The 13,533-nt window shown below is 40.0% G+C and overlaps 1 long non-coding RNA gene across 2 annotated transcripts; it reads right to left on the reverse strand.

Moving 5' to 3' along the window:
* Nucleotides 1–1,690: 1,690 nt before the first annotated feature.
* On the reverse strand, nt 1,691–10,506 carry LOC143139165 (uncharacterized). Of its 2 annotated transcripts, none has more exons than XR_012990345.1 (4): nt 10,420–10,506; nt 2,221–2,365; nt 1,948–2,075; nt 1,691–1,761 (listed from the first exon to the last, which is right to left on the reverse strand). It is a non-coding gene; the product is annotated as an uncharacterized LOC143139165 (long non-coding RNA). The 2 variants fall into 2 exon arrangements; XR_012990351.1 differs by lacking the exon at nt 10,420–10,506 and adding an exon at nt 2,525–2,565.
* Between the last annotated feature and the right edge of the window lie 3,027 nt (nt 10,507–13,533).

Raw genomic sequence — 13,533 nt, forward strand, 5'->3', positions numbered from 1 at the left:
TTGTGCAAACCTAAATGAGTACGTGTGTGTGTGTGTGTGTTTGTTTCCATTGTATTTGCCCCCAGTGTCCGAAAGTCCTCACGTTGATTCATACATCCAGTCTACTCAGTAGATTCAGGTGTCCAGCCTAATTCTGACCATGCTTTGCCTCTTTTACCTTTGGTTAGTGAATGCCCCTTAGACTTACTTGGCGTCTGGCATATTTAAGTTAAAGCTGCAGTTGGCAAGTCTGACAGATTGAGGGGACTTAGCCAAAATTTGGAATGTTTGCAACTCTCATGCCCCTCCCACTACCACCGAGCACCCTCTCATCGGGTTTGTGCTCGTCAGTGCGCACCAGACTGTGACTGACAGTCAGATCTCACACAGCCCTGCTCTGATTGGACCAGAAGAACCGGGAGCTGTGGATTTTTGCAAAACAAATAACAGGCTTTAGGTGGAGGTAGAAGTGCAGGTTTTTTTTTCTAAAATCGGCTGATTTATGTTGTTCTGTCGTAGCATAGTGTTGGTTTCAGTGAATATGATCAAAAATATCTTGGCAACTGCAGCTTTAAAGGGGTGGTTCAGGATTTTGGACATAGGACCTCATTTCCAAGTAAGCAAGTGTGATATTTATCAGTGGAGACCGTTTTCAACACGTTTCATCCAGTCCTTTCATCCAGGTTAGGCTAGCGCAAGTCAACGGTATGTGTTAGCCTGCCACTAAAAACAGTCTTACCCACTCCAAAGTACACCCGAGGCAAATTCCAGACAATCGATGTTAATGTCTGTGTTGATAGAATAGTGTAAGAAATACAACTACCCTCGCATCGCGTTGCAATAGTTATACTTTGTTCCCTGAAGTTGGTAGTAGTCATTTGAGCAACTCAGCGGCGGACTGATATTACCAAGGCTACTACTAGGTATCCCCATTGGAGTGCGCTTTACTGTTAACTTTTCGGCGCAGTACTACTAACCGGAGCAAGTATAATTCCGCCGCTGCTAAGAAACTAGTCCCTCAAAATGTAATGCGATCATTGAAATGGAAGGATAGAATAATGTTAGAAATAAAACTATCAACACAGACATTTACATCGATAGTCTGGCGTTATAATTTATTTGCCTCTGGGGTACTTTGGAGTAACCTGGCCCTAGCCAGATGAATTTCGCTCCGCCTAGCTCCACTCATCCATCTGGAACCGATCCATTGAAGTGTTGCTTCAGAAGGCTGGACATAATCAAAAAATGCTTGCATATGATTGAATAAGCCACTTGTCCGTCATCTATTGACGTGCTACTTCAACCACTCACATCGAAGCCAACCCGTGACGCTGATAACAGTCTCACAGTCGCTTCTACGCTATGTCACATCTATGAAACTCCCGCCCTGCGTCCTGATTGGCTAAACCATAAAGTTGGTTGGAGAAATCACTCTCAATGGAAGAAGTTCCAGATGGATGTGAGTGAAGCTAGGCGGAGCTAAGCGGAACGACATTCATCTGGCTACGGCCAGGTTAACTTTGGAGTGGGTAAGACTGTTTTTAGTGGCAGGCTAACACATACCGTTGACTTGCGCTAGCCTAGCACCTGCAAACTCTGCAATTAGAAGGACTGGATGAAACATGTTGAAAACGGTGTCCACTGATATCACACTTGCTTACTTGGAAATTAGGTCCTATGTCCAAAATCCTGAACCACCCCTTTAAGATAGCCCTTCAGAAGCAGTTCTTCGCCAATCTGCCAATCACATAGTCGTCTCCTCCCACTTCAGCTCAACATCACCTGGTAGGAAGAGGAAATTAAACCACTGTCATGTTCTGTTGGCCACAATGAGTGATTCCAAGTTTGGTGGAATATTTTGATCATGATCAATATTACCATTACATTCATGATCAAATATCAGCATGTAAAATAGAATGTAGATGTAGGCCTACATGAAGTCTTTCTGTGTGTGCATTGTGTGTTTACCTTCCATGCATGGCATCCAGCGAGTCCATCTTTTCCAGAGCGGAATAGTTGACAAACCAGATGGACTGACTGTTGGTTTTGCTGGACAGCAGATCCAAAGTGCTCTGGTGGAGAAACATGTACTGGGCCTACACAAAAGAAAAAAGAAAGTGAGACAGTGTGCTTGTGTATGTGCACATCATGTGTGTTTGATGTTTGTGTTTATGTGTGTGTGTGTATTATGTATATGACAGTCATAGAACATGAAAGCATGTGCTCTGTGTGTGTCCTCACCAGGTTCTGCACCATGCACATCCTCTCACTGCGCAGCTCTGCCACCAGGCCATAGATATCCACAAAGTCCACATCCACATGGTCCCTCGCATGCTGGATCAGGTGATCGAGAACTATAAACACACCAGTTCTTCCCACGCCAGCACTGGAGGAAACACACACACAAGTACATCAATACACATACACACGCACATAAATATACACCCACACACATAGCCTGTACATCAAACATTCACACATTATGCACACATATCTGTACTGGTAAAGATTAACACACAAAATCACACATGCATGGGTGGCTGACCTGCAGTGCACTATGATAGTGGTGTTGTCATGGCCGCGGTTGGAGCGGATAGACTTGACAAACTGGATGAGCGTGGTGCTGGACTCTGGTACGCCGTGCTCTGGCCACGATAGAGATGCGCGGTTCGCGGTTACAGCCGCGGACTCCGCGGTTAAACCGCGGATCGGGCGGATGACGTGAAGAAATATAATATTTTAATTAAATTCGGGCGGGTGGCGGTTGAACCAATCAAATGAAAAAACTATAGCCTATACATTGTTAAATTGTGTTACCTATACATCCGAAAAAAACGAGCACACTTTGAAATAGTCAAATTTTCATCAGGCAGTTTGGCCTATAGTTGCTTCTATGCATGCTGCTTTGTTTATCTATCAGAGACGGTGTTGCGGAATTGGTGTATTCCGATGTTTCACTGAGCAACCCCTCACGCACGACGAAGCTGAAGTTGGCCGCACATTCAGAATGCGGTGTAGTTAAGTTTCGATTCCACCTTAAATATTGCAATTTTCTACCGACAGGGGGCAGCGCTGACTGCAAATACGCGATGACACTGGCATTTGCCTAGTAGCAGACGAACATGTAGGCTACTCCTCACAGACGAATAAAAGCCTTTTTTCTGGTGACTCCATTGTCGACCAATCTTTAAGTAAATGATACAACATGCTTTCTGTCAAATAAATCGGTTCATATTGCACTTGTTTTGGGGGGGCTTTTTTGTTCTTTCTTTACATGAGCTATATTTCATATTTTACAATTTATGCACTAGATTTGATACCCATTGCTCACACATGATTTGCCGTGAGATATTACACCACATCCCGATACTACCGTCTCACAGCGTTCATATGACACCCAGCATGCCAAATTTCGTCGTGGAAAATGCCCATTTTTTTACATTTAAATTACTATATTTCATATTCCACAGTATATGCACTAGATATGATACCTATGGTCCATACATCATTTGCCGTGAAATATTACACCACATCCCGAAACTACAGTCTCTGTGCTTTCATTTGACACCATGCATGGCCAATTTCGTCGTGGAAAATGGGCATATTTCATAGATTTAATTTACATGAGCTATATTTCATATTCCACAATTTATGCACTAGATTTGATACCTATAGCCCATACATCATTTGCCGTGAAATATTACACCACATCTCGATACTGCAGTCTCTGAGCTTTCATATGACACCCTGCATGCCAAATTTCGTTGTGGAAAATGGCCATATTTTATAGATTTACTTTACATGAGCTATATTTCATATATTACCATTTGTGCACTTGATTTTATGCCTATTGCCCACACATCATTTGCCGTGAAATATTACACCACATCCCGAAACTACAGTCTCTGAGCTTTCATTTGACACAATGCATGGCCAATTTCGTCGTGGAAATTCACCCTTTTATTACAATTGAAATTACATGAGCTGTTTTTCATATTCCACAATGTATGCACTGGACTTGATACCTATTGCCCACACAACATTTGCCGTAAAATATTACACCACATCCCGATACTACCGTCTCACAGCGTTCATATGACACCCTGCATGCCAAATTTCGTCGTGGAAAATGGCCATTTTCCTTACATTTTAATTACATGAACTATATTTCACATTCCACAGTATATGCATTTGATACCTATGGCCCATACATCATTTGCCGTGAAATATTACACCACATCCCGAAACTACAGTCTCTGAGCTTTCATATGACACCTTGCATGCCAAATTCCATCGTGGAAAATGGCCATTTTCCTTACATTTAAGTTAAATGAGCTATATTTCATATTTTACAATTTATGCACTAGATTTGATACCTATTGCCCACACATAATTTGCCGTGAAATATTACACCACATCCCGAAACTACAGTCTCTGAGCTTTCATTTGACACCATGCGTGGCCAATTTCGTCGTGGAAATTCACCCTTTTATTACAATTGAAATTACACGAGCTGTTTTTCATATTCCACAAATGTATGCACTAGATTTGATGCCTATTGCCCAAACATCATTTGCCGTAAAATATTACACCACATCCCGATACTACCATCTCACATCGTTCCTATGACACCCTGCATGCCAAATTTCGTCGTGGAAAATGGCCATTTTCCTTACATTTAAGTTACATGAGCTATATTTCATATTTGACAAATTATGCACTAGATTTGATGCCTATTGCCCACACATCATTTGCCGTGAAATATTACACCCTATCCCGAAACTACAGTCTCTGAGCTTTCATATGACACCTTGCATGCCAAATTCCATCGTGGAAAATGGCCATTTTCCTAACATTTAAGTTACATGAGCTATATTTCATATTTGACAAATGATGCACTAGATTTGATGCCTATTGCCCACACATCATTTGCCGTGAAACATTACACCCTATCCCGATACAAATGTCTCACAGCGTTCCTATGACACCCTGCATGCCAAATTCCATCGTGGAAAATGGCCCTTTTTCATAGATTTAATTTACATGAGCTATATTTCATATTCCACAATTTATGCACTAGATTTGATACCTATGGCCCAAACATAATTTGCCGTGAAATATTACACCACATCCCGATACTGCAGTCTCTGAGCTTTTATATGACACCATGCATGGCCAATTTCGTTGTGGAAAATGGACATATTTCATAGATTTAATTTACATGAGCTATATTTCATATTTTACCATACTTAATACCTATTGCCCACACATCATTTGCCCTGAAATATTACACCTCATCCCGATACAGTCTTTGAGCTTTCATATGACACCCTGCATGCCAAATTCTATCGTGGAAAATGGCCATTTTTCATACATGTAATTTATATGAGCTATATTTCATATTTTACAATTTATTCACTAGATTTGATACCTATTGCCCATACATCAATTACACCATATCCCGATACTACAGTCTCTCAGCTTTCATTTGCCACCATGCATGGCCAATTTTGTCATGGAAAATCCCCATTTCATTACATTTGAAATTCTATGAGCTATATTTCATGTTTTACGATTTATGCAGATTTGATCCCTATTTGGCGTGACATACAGCACATCCAGATACAACAGACTTTGCACTACTTAAAAAATCTCACAAATTCTATGTGTGCTCATGTATAGCATAAATGAGAATTGCTCTCTTATTTCACACTTCTACTGTCAGTCATAACTGTTGAAATCTGACAATGATCACGAGGAGCGTGTAATTACATCCATTGTGCAGTTATTCTTTTTTTCTGAAATATAGCTCATGTAACTTAAATGTAAGGAAAATGGCCATTTTCCACGATGGAATTTGGCATGCAAGGTGTCATATGAAAGCTCAGAGACTGTAGTTTCGGGATGTGGCGTAATATTTTACGGCAAATGATGTTTGGGCAATAGGCATCAAATCAAGTGCACAAATGGTAAAATATGAAATAAGTAAATCTATAAAATATGGCCATTTTCCACAACGAAAGTTGGCATGCAGGGTGTCATATGAAAGCTCAGAGACTGTAGTATCGGGATGTGGTGTAATATTTCACGGCAAATGATGTGTGGGCAATAGGTATCAAATCTAGTGCATAAACTGTGGAATATGAAATATAGCTCATGTAAATTAAATCTATGAAATATGCCCATTTTCCACGACGAAATTGGCCATGCATGGTGTCAAATGAAAGCTCAGAGACTGTAGTATCGGGATGTGGTGTAATATTTCACGGCAAATGATGTATGGGCCATAGGTATCAAATCTAGTGCATAAATTGTAAAATATGAAATATAGCTCATGTAAATTAAATCTATGAAAAAGGGCCATTTTCCACGATGGAATTTGGCATGCAAGGTGTCATATGAAAGCACAGAGACTGTAGTTTCGGGATGTTGTGTAATATTTCACGGCAAATGATGTATGGACCATAGGTATCAAATCTAGTGCATATACTGTGGAATATGAAATATAGTTCATGTAATTAAAATTTAAGAAAAATGGCCATTTTCCACGACGAAGTTTGGCATGCAGGGTGTCATATGAACGCTGTGAGACGGTAGTATCGGGATGTGGTGTAATATTTTACGGCAAATGTTGTGTGGGCAATAGGTATCAAGTCCAGTGCATACATTGTGGAATATGAAAAACAGCTCATGTAATTTCAATTGTAATAAAAGGGTAAATTTCCACGACAAAATTGGCCATGCATGGTGTCAAATGAAAGCTCAGAGACTGTAGTATCGGGATGTGGTGTAATATTTCACGGCAAATGATGTGTGGGCAATAGGTATCAAATCTAGTGCATAAATTGTAAAATATGAAATATAGCTCATGTAACTTAAATGTAAGGAAAATGGCCATTTTCCACGATGGAATTTGGCATGCAAGGTGTCATATGAAAGCACAGAGACTGTAGTCTCGGGATGTGGTGTAATATTTCACGGCAAATGATGTATGGACCATAGGTATCAAATCTAGTGCATAAATTGTAAAATATGAAATATAGCTCATGTAAAGTAAATCTATAAAATATGGTCATTTTCCACGATGGAATTTGGCATGCAAGGTGTCATATGAAAGCACAGAGACTGTAGTTTCGGGATGTGGTGTAATATTTCACGGCAAATGATGTATGGACCATAGGTATCAAATCTAGTGCATATACTGTGGAATATGAAATATAGTTCATGTAATTTAAATGTAAGAAAAATGGCCATTTTCCACGACGAAGTTTGGCATGCTTGGTGTCATATGAACGCTGTGAGACGGTAGTATCGGGATGTGGTGTAATATTTTACGGCAAATGATGTTTGGGCAATAGGCATCAAATCTAGTGCATACATTTGTGGAATATGAAAAACAGCTCATGTAATTTCAATTGTAATAAAAGGGTGAATTTCCACCACGAAATTGGCCATACATGGTGTCAAATGAAAGCTCAGAGACTGTAGTATCGGGATCTGGTGTAATATCTCACGGCAAATGATGTGTGGGCAATAGGTATCAAATCTAGTGCATAAATTGTAAAATATGAAATATAGCTCATGTAACTTAAATGTAAGGAAAATGGCCATTTTCCACGATGGAATTTGGCATGCAAGGTGTCATATGAAAGCTCAGAGACTGTAGTTTCAGGATGTGGTGTAATATTTCACGGCAAATGATGTATGGGCCATAGGTATCAAATCTAGTGCATAAATTGTGGAATATGAAATATAGCTCATGTAAATTAAATCTATGAAAAAGGGTCATTTTCCACGATGGAATTTGGCATGCAAGGTGTCATATGAAAGCACAGAGACTGTAGTCTCGGGATGTGGTGTAATATTTCACGGCAAATTATGTATGGACCATAGGTATCAAATCTAGTGCATATACTGTGGAATATGAAATATAGTTCATGTAATTTAAATGTAAGAAAAAGGGTCATTTTCCACGATGGAATTTGGCATGCAAGGTGTCATATGAAAGCACAGAGACTGTAGTCTCGGGATGTGGTGTAATATTTCACGGCAAATTATGTATGGACCATAGGTATCAAATCTAGTGCATATACTGTGGAATATGAAATATAGTTCATGTAATTTAAATGTAAGAAAAATGACCATTTTCCACGACGAAGTTTGGCATGCTGGGTGTCATATGAACGCTGTGAGACGGTAGTATCGGGATGTGGTGTAATATTTCACGGCAAATGTTGTGTGGGCAATAGGTATCAAGTCTAGTGCATACATTGTGGAATATGAAAAACAGCTCATGGAATTTCAATTGTAATAAAAGGGTGAATTTTCACGACGAAATTGGCCATACATGGTGTCAAATGAAAGCTCAGAGACTGTAGTATCGGGATGTGGTGTAATATCTCACGGCAAATCATGTGTGAGCAATGGGTATCAAATCTAGTGCATACATTGTAAAATATTAAATATAGCTCATGTAAAGAAGAAACAGAAAAGCCCCCCCAAAACAAGTGCAATATGAACCGATTTATTTGACAGAAAGCATGTTGTATCATTTACTTAAAGATTGGTCGACAATGGAGTCACCAGAAAAAAAGGCTTTTATTCGTCTGTGAGGAGTAGCCTACATGTTCGTCTGCTACTAGGCAAATGCCAGTGTCATCGCGTATTTGCAGTCAGCACTGCCCCCTGTCGGTAGAAAATTGCAATATTTAAGGTGGAACGGAAACTTGACTAAACCACATTCTGAATGTGCGGCCAACTTCAGCTTCGTCCAGCATGTTTTTCTCTCCAGTGTGCAATAAGAAAGTAGAATAGGCTACAGTGCAAGTTGACCGATGATTCATCTCCCATGTCGCGTCTCGTTGCAGAGCCTTGGTAGGCCACTAAGCAAATCTGCAACCTATGAGCCCAGCTGCCAGTATTTGAGGAGGCCTAAACATCTCGTAGATGAGACTGACTGGGTTATTTTGTTTCGATATTATATATAAAACACATAGTCATTTTAGCCTACCATTCAGGGAATAGGCATTTAAAAGGGAGACAGATTATGGTGTGATATGACTCAGAACTGACATCGGGCAATGGCAGTGCGAGATGTTCAGAACGTAAGAGCTAAAACTTCTACAAGCTCAGTAACATCCACAGCGGAAAAAAAGAAGTTAAGAAAAATAGTCGGAAAACTAAGATGTGTAAGGCAAGCAAGTTGTTACTAAAAATGTAAACATGCACGTTGCACTGCTGTGCGGTGGGTTACAGTGCGTAAAGTAGCCTATAATGTGAATGACAAATGCAAAAAATAAAGTACAATAGGCATTAATTAGTAGGCTAAATAGCAGCATGTTGAAATGATGTGCTAAATTGCGTTTTTTATTACAATGATACAATTGTAGGCTACAGGCTGCGTTTTATTTGGAGACTTGCGAGACAGAGACTGAGTTTGCTGCTGATATTCTGGGGATAGGCTACAACATAGCCAATGTAGGACTAGTTTAGCCTTTTAATATATTTGCTGCATTGGATCAGTCTTTCTAGAACAGGCAAGAGCTTTCTAGCCTCACGTCAGCAGCACCGCATCACCCATATACATTAAAACAACCAGCGGATGGCGGGCGGGTGCGGATTTGAAAATTGGTCAAAAAACGTTGGTGCGGATGGATGGCGGATGGATGATACGTTTTGCTATGCGGTTACGGTTGAAATAATAGCCCATCCGCGCATCTCTAGGCCACGAGGTGTAGTTAAAGTGATGCACTACCATGTAGTCTCCATGCTGTGTGGACATGCAACAAACAAACCCAGCACAGATGAAAGACAGTGAAGTGTGTGTGTGTGTGTACATCTTAGGTGTTGTTGCCCTGTCATATAGTCTCTGAGCTGTTTGAATAACAGTGGGCAGGGTTCCTACACCTTGGGTAACTCCAAATTCAAGGACCTTTCAAGGACTTTTCAGGTTCAATACCCCTCTTGGTGGAAAAGTGTAGTATGGGTGAAGACATTACATTTTGAAGATAATCCAAATTACTGAGTGGATTCCTGAATTTTCACGTTCACGAAAGCTGGTAACATTTGGTTTTGGCCTTACACACCATTGTATGTGGAGGTGTAAGTGTGACAGTTTTCTTGCAATGACGTCATTAAAATAGCACCCCGCCGCTTCAAAAATCCGCACTACATATCTGTACTGGAAAAATCCGCACTAATCCACCGTGCGTAACCAACGTCAATCAGGCAACCTATGCATACGAAAGTGGTGGCGAAATAATGGAGATGCATAGTGGAGGGAATCGTATGGAAAACATTTTTCCAAAAAACTTCTTGCACAAAATAAATTCAAGCACTGTCAAGGACCTGTATCTATTTTCAAAAACTTTCCAGGGCCTTTTTTCAGATTCACAAACTTTCAAGGATTTCAGGTACCCGTGGAAACCCTAAGTGACTTACTTGACTTAAACCCTTTTGCTCTTTGGGGAGCATAGGTCATTCATGAACTTCCTCCAGGTGGTTCGGTGTTGAGCGATCTTCTCTGCTTCCTTCCAAGATGATGTTGCTTTCTTGAGTTCTGCCTCAACAGTCCTTTTCCAGCTGTTTCTTGGTCTTCCTGGCTTTCTTTTCCCTTGTGGGTTCCAGGTTAAGGCCTGTCTGGTCGTGTTAGAGGATGGTTTTCTTAAGGTGTGCCCGATCCAGCCCCATTTCCTGCATTTGATTTATATAATAATATAATAATAATCTTTATTTATATAGCACTTTTCAAAACAAAGTTACAAAGTGCTGTACAATATCAACATAAATGAAAATGCAAATAAGACATAATAATATAACAATCAAATAATATATACTAATTCAATTAGAACTTAACATAAATTTGAAAAAGGAAAATGAAACACTGAAATAAAACTTAATAAACTTAACACAAAATGGAGTATATTACTTAAACAAAACTAAGGAAGGCTTGCTTGTAAAGATGAGTTTTAAGGAGGGATTTAAAAGAGCATACTGACTTAGCTGACCTGATTTCATCAGGCAGGTCATTCCAGAGCCTAGGTGCCCTGACACTAAATGCTCTCTCCCCTTTAGTTTTGAGATTGACCTTAGGAATAGTTAGGAAACCACTACCAGATGATCTTAAAGTACGCACAGGTGTATAAGGTACTAGGAGGTCAGATATGTAGTTGGGAGACAGGCCATGTAGAGCTTTAAAAGTAATCAGAAGAATCTTAAAATCAATTCTAAAGCTTACTGGGAGCCAGTGCAGTGAGGCTAAAACAGGAGTAATGTGATTACAGTACTTTGTCTTAGTAAGAAGCTGGATTTGGGTTTCAATTTGTTCTTGTTGTGTGGTTTGCCAGAGTTCCTCATTTGTGATAGTATAAGGCCAGTAAATCTTCAGGATGTGTCGTAAGCATCTGTTAATGAATGTTTGTAGCTTGTTTGATGATGCTTTTGTGGTTCTCCAAGTTTCTGCCCCATATAATAAAACTGATTTAACATTGGAGTTGAAGATGCGGAGTTTTGTATTTGTGGAGGTATATTTTGCATTCCATATTGGCTTAAGATTTGAAAATAGGCAATTAGACTACACTATATATGACGTCCTCATAAATGTCTGATAGCTTCAGGCACAGCAACGTCATTGCTTTAAGCCCTGCAGAGAAGGAAACACATCCTGTGGATTACACACTCATTCCTTCCACCTACTAACCGAGATGAAGCTGGCTTTGATGTAGTCAGATCCAGGAATGCCAGGCTCAGACAGCAGCTTCACTCTGTTATTGTTGTTTATACGTGTGTGTGTGTGTGTGTGTGTGTGTGTGCATGCGTATGTGTGTGTTACATACAGGGCTTGATATTGGTGAAGCGGTTCTTGGAACGGTTCCAGGACAGATTGGCATCTGATGTTGCCAAGTCAGCTTGGGAAGCTCCTGACCAATCACAGTGCACAAAACAGTGTTGTTATCCGATGGCAACAAGCAGCAGGTACCACTCATCATTTAAAACACAATAAAACAAGGGACCAATCAGAGGACACCAGGAGAACCGAGAGCCAATCAGAGCTCTTCCTCACTTACTGAGAACTCCTCCTGGAACTTGGCATTGTCGTTGGCACACAAGTCCTCCACGTGCTGAAGGAAGCCCTTCTTGGTGACCGGCCTGAGAGAGAAATCGGGGTGGGGGTGAGGAGCATGTGTGTGTGTGTGGAGGGGCTATATGAGGTTATACAATGGCTATCATGTTTCTGTGGAAACAATCGAGGTCATCTAAGCACACTTCACTCTTCATGATGACCAGGAATAAACATGAGGCTTAAGCTATAGGCTACAGTAAACATGCTCTCAGACACACACAAACACACACACACACACACACATAAATACATGCAAAAAAGAGAAAAAAACATGATAGGATCTACAGCAATCTGCTAATCAATCTACGAAATGGCCTAAATCTACACACATAAATACACACAGACCTAAACACACACCACTTACTTGAGAGACTTTCTATAACTGAGAAGCCTGAAATGTGTATAGATATAGGGTAACATAAGAAGTCAAACATGGTCAATTTAAATTAAATAAAAACATCTGGAATGTCAATATGTAATATAGGCTCCACATACAGGTCTGGTCTATCTAACACATCACCAGTTTATGGTCAATGACAATGTAAGAAGATGTTAACAGGATTTAAAATATAAATAGAGATACTGGCAGGACCTCATAAAGTGATCCAACGGGCATTTGAGGTCTTGTGGATATGGCCTACTGAGTGACACTGAGGATTTTAATTGCTCTATCCAGCCAGATAGAGAGAGAGTGACATCTATGATCAAACTCATCAATAATCAATGTACTAGACTGGAGTCAGTTACATCATGAAGAAATGACAGTTGGGATGGGGGAGAGACAGCACTACTCTCCACAAGACACAGTAAACAAGATGACTTACTGGATGACAAATATCTCCTTCCGTCGGAAGAAGGACGAATACCTGAATAAAAGAAATAAAGAGAAACATCGTAGAATGCTGGCGTGACAAACTAGCCCCATGTATTTCTATGGAGTATTTTTTGAGTGCTGTGTCTCCACATTAGAAAGTCTCTGGTATAACTCTATGGAATTCAAAGACTTTGAAGCTCAATATCTCAGAACTACTCAGAACGTAGATAGAACCCTATAATTCTAAGGGGACGAAAAAAGAAGATGGGGGTTTAGGATCTCAATAGACAAAACAAAGACTTAAGTCTTCTCTAGGAAGAAAATACATTTAGATGTTAAAATCAAATTATCTGGGGCAGATTTAGAAAGAGTGGAATTCTTCAAATATTTGGGAATGTGGTTTGATAAACGATTAACTTGGACAATGCATATCCAAAAAATTATTGAGAAATGCTGTTGAATGTTGAATGTGATGAGGTGTCTGCGTGGAGTTGAATGGGAAGCAAGTAGACCTGCTTTAAAAGCCATTTATACAGGGCTGATGAGATCTGTATTTGATTATGGGTGTGTAGTGTATGGACTGCTGCTAAAACATCACTTAAGAAACTACTGTGGGGCA

The sequence above is a fragment of the Alosa pseudoharengus genome, unplaced genomic scaffold, assembly GCF_046254945.1.
Source record: "Alosa pseudoharengus isolate Yale_2024_CS ecotype anadromous, Long Island Sound unplaced genomic scaffold, YU_APseudo_1.1 YU_APseudo_1.1_scf_10, whole genome shotgun sequence".
Classification (NCBI taxonomy): Eukaryota; Metazoa; Chordata; class Actinopteri; order Clupeiformes; family Clupeidae; genus Alosa; species Alosa pseudoharengus.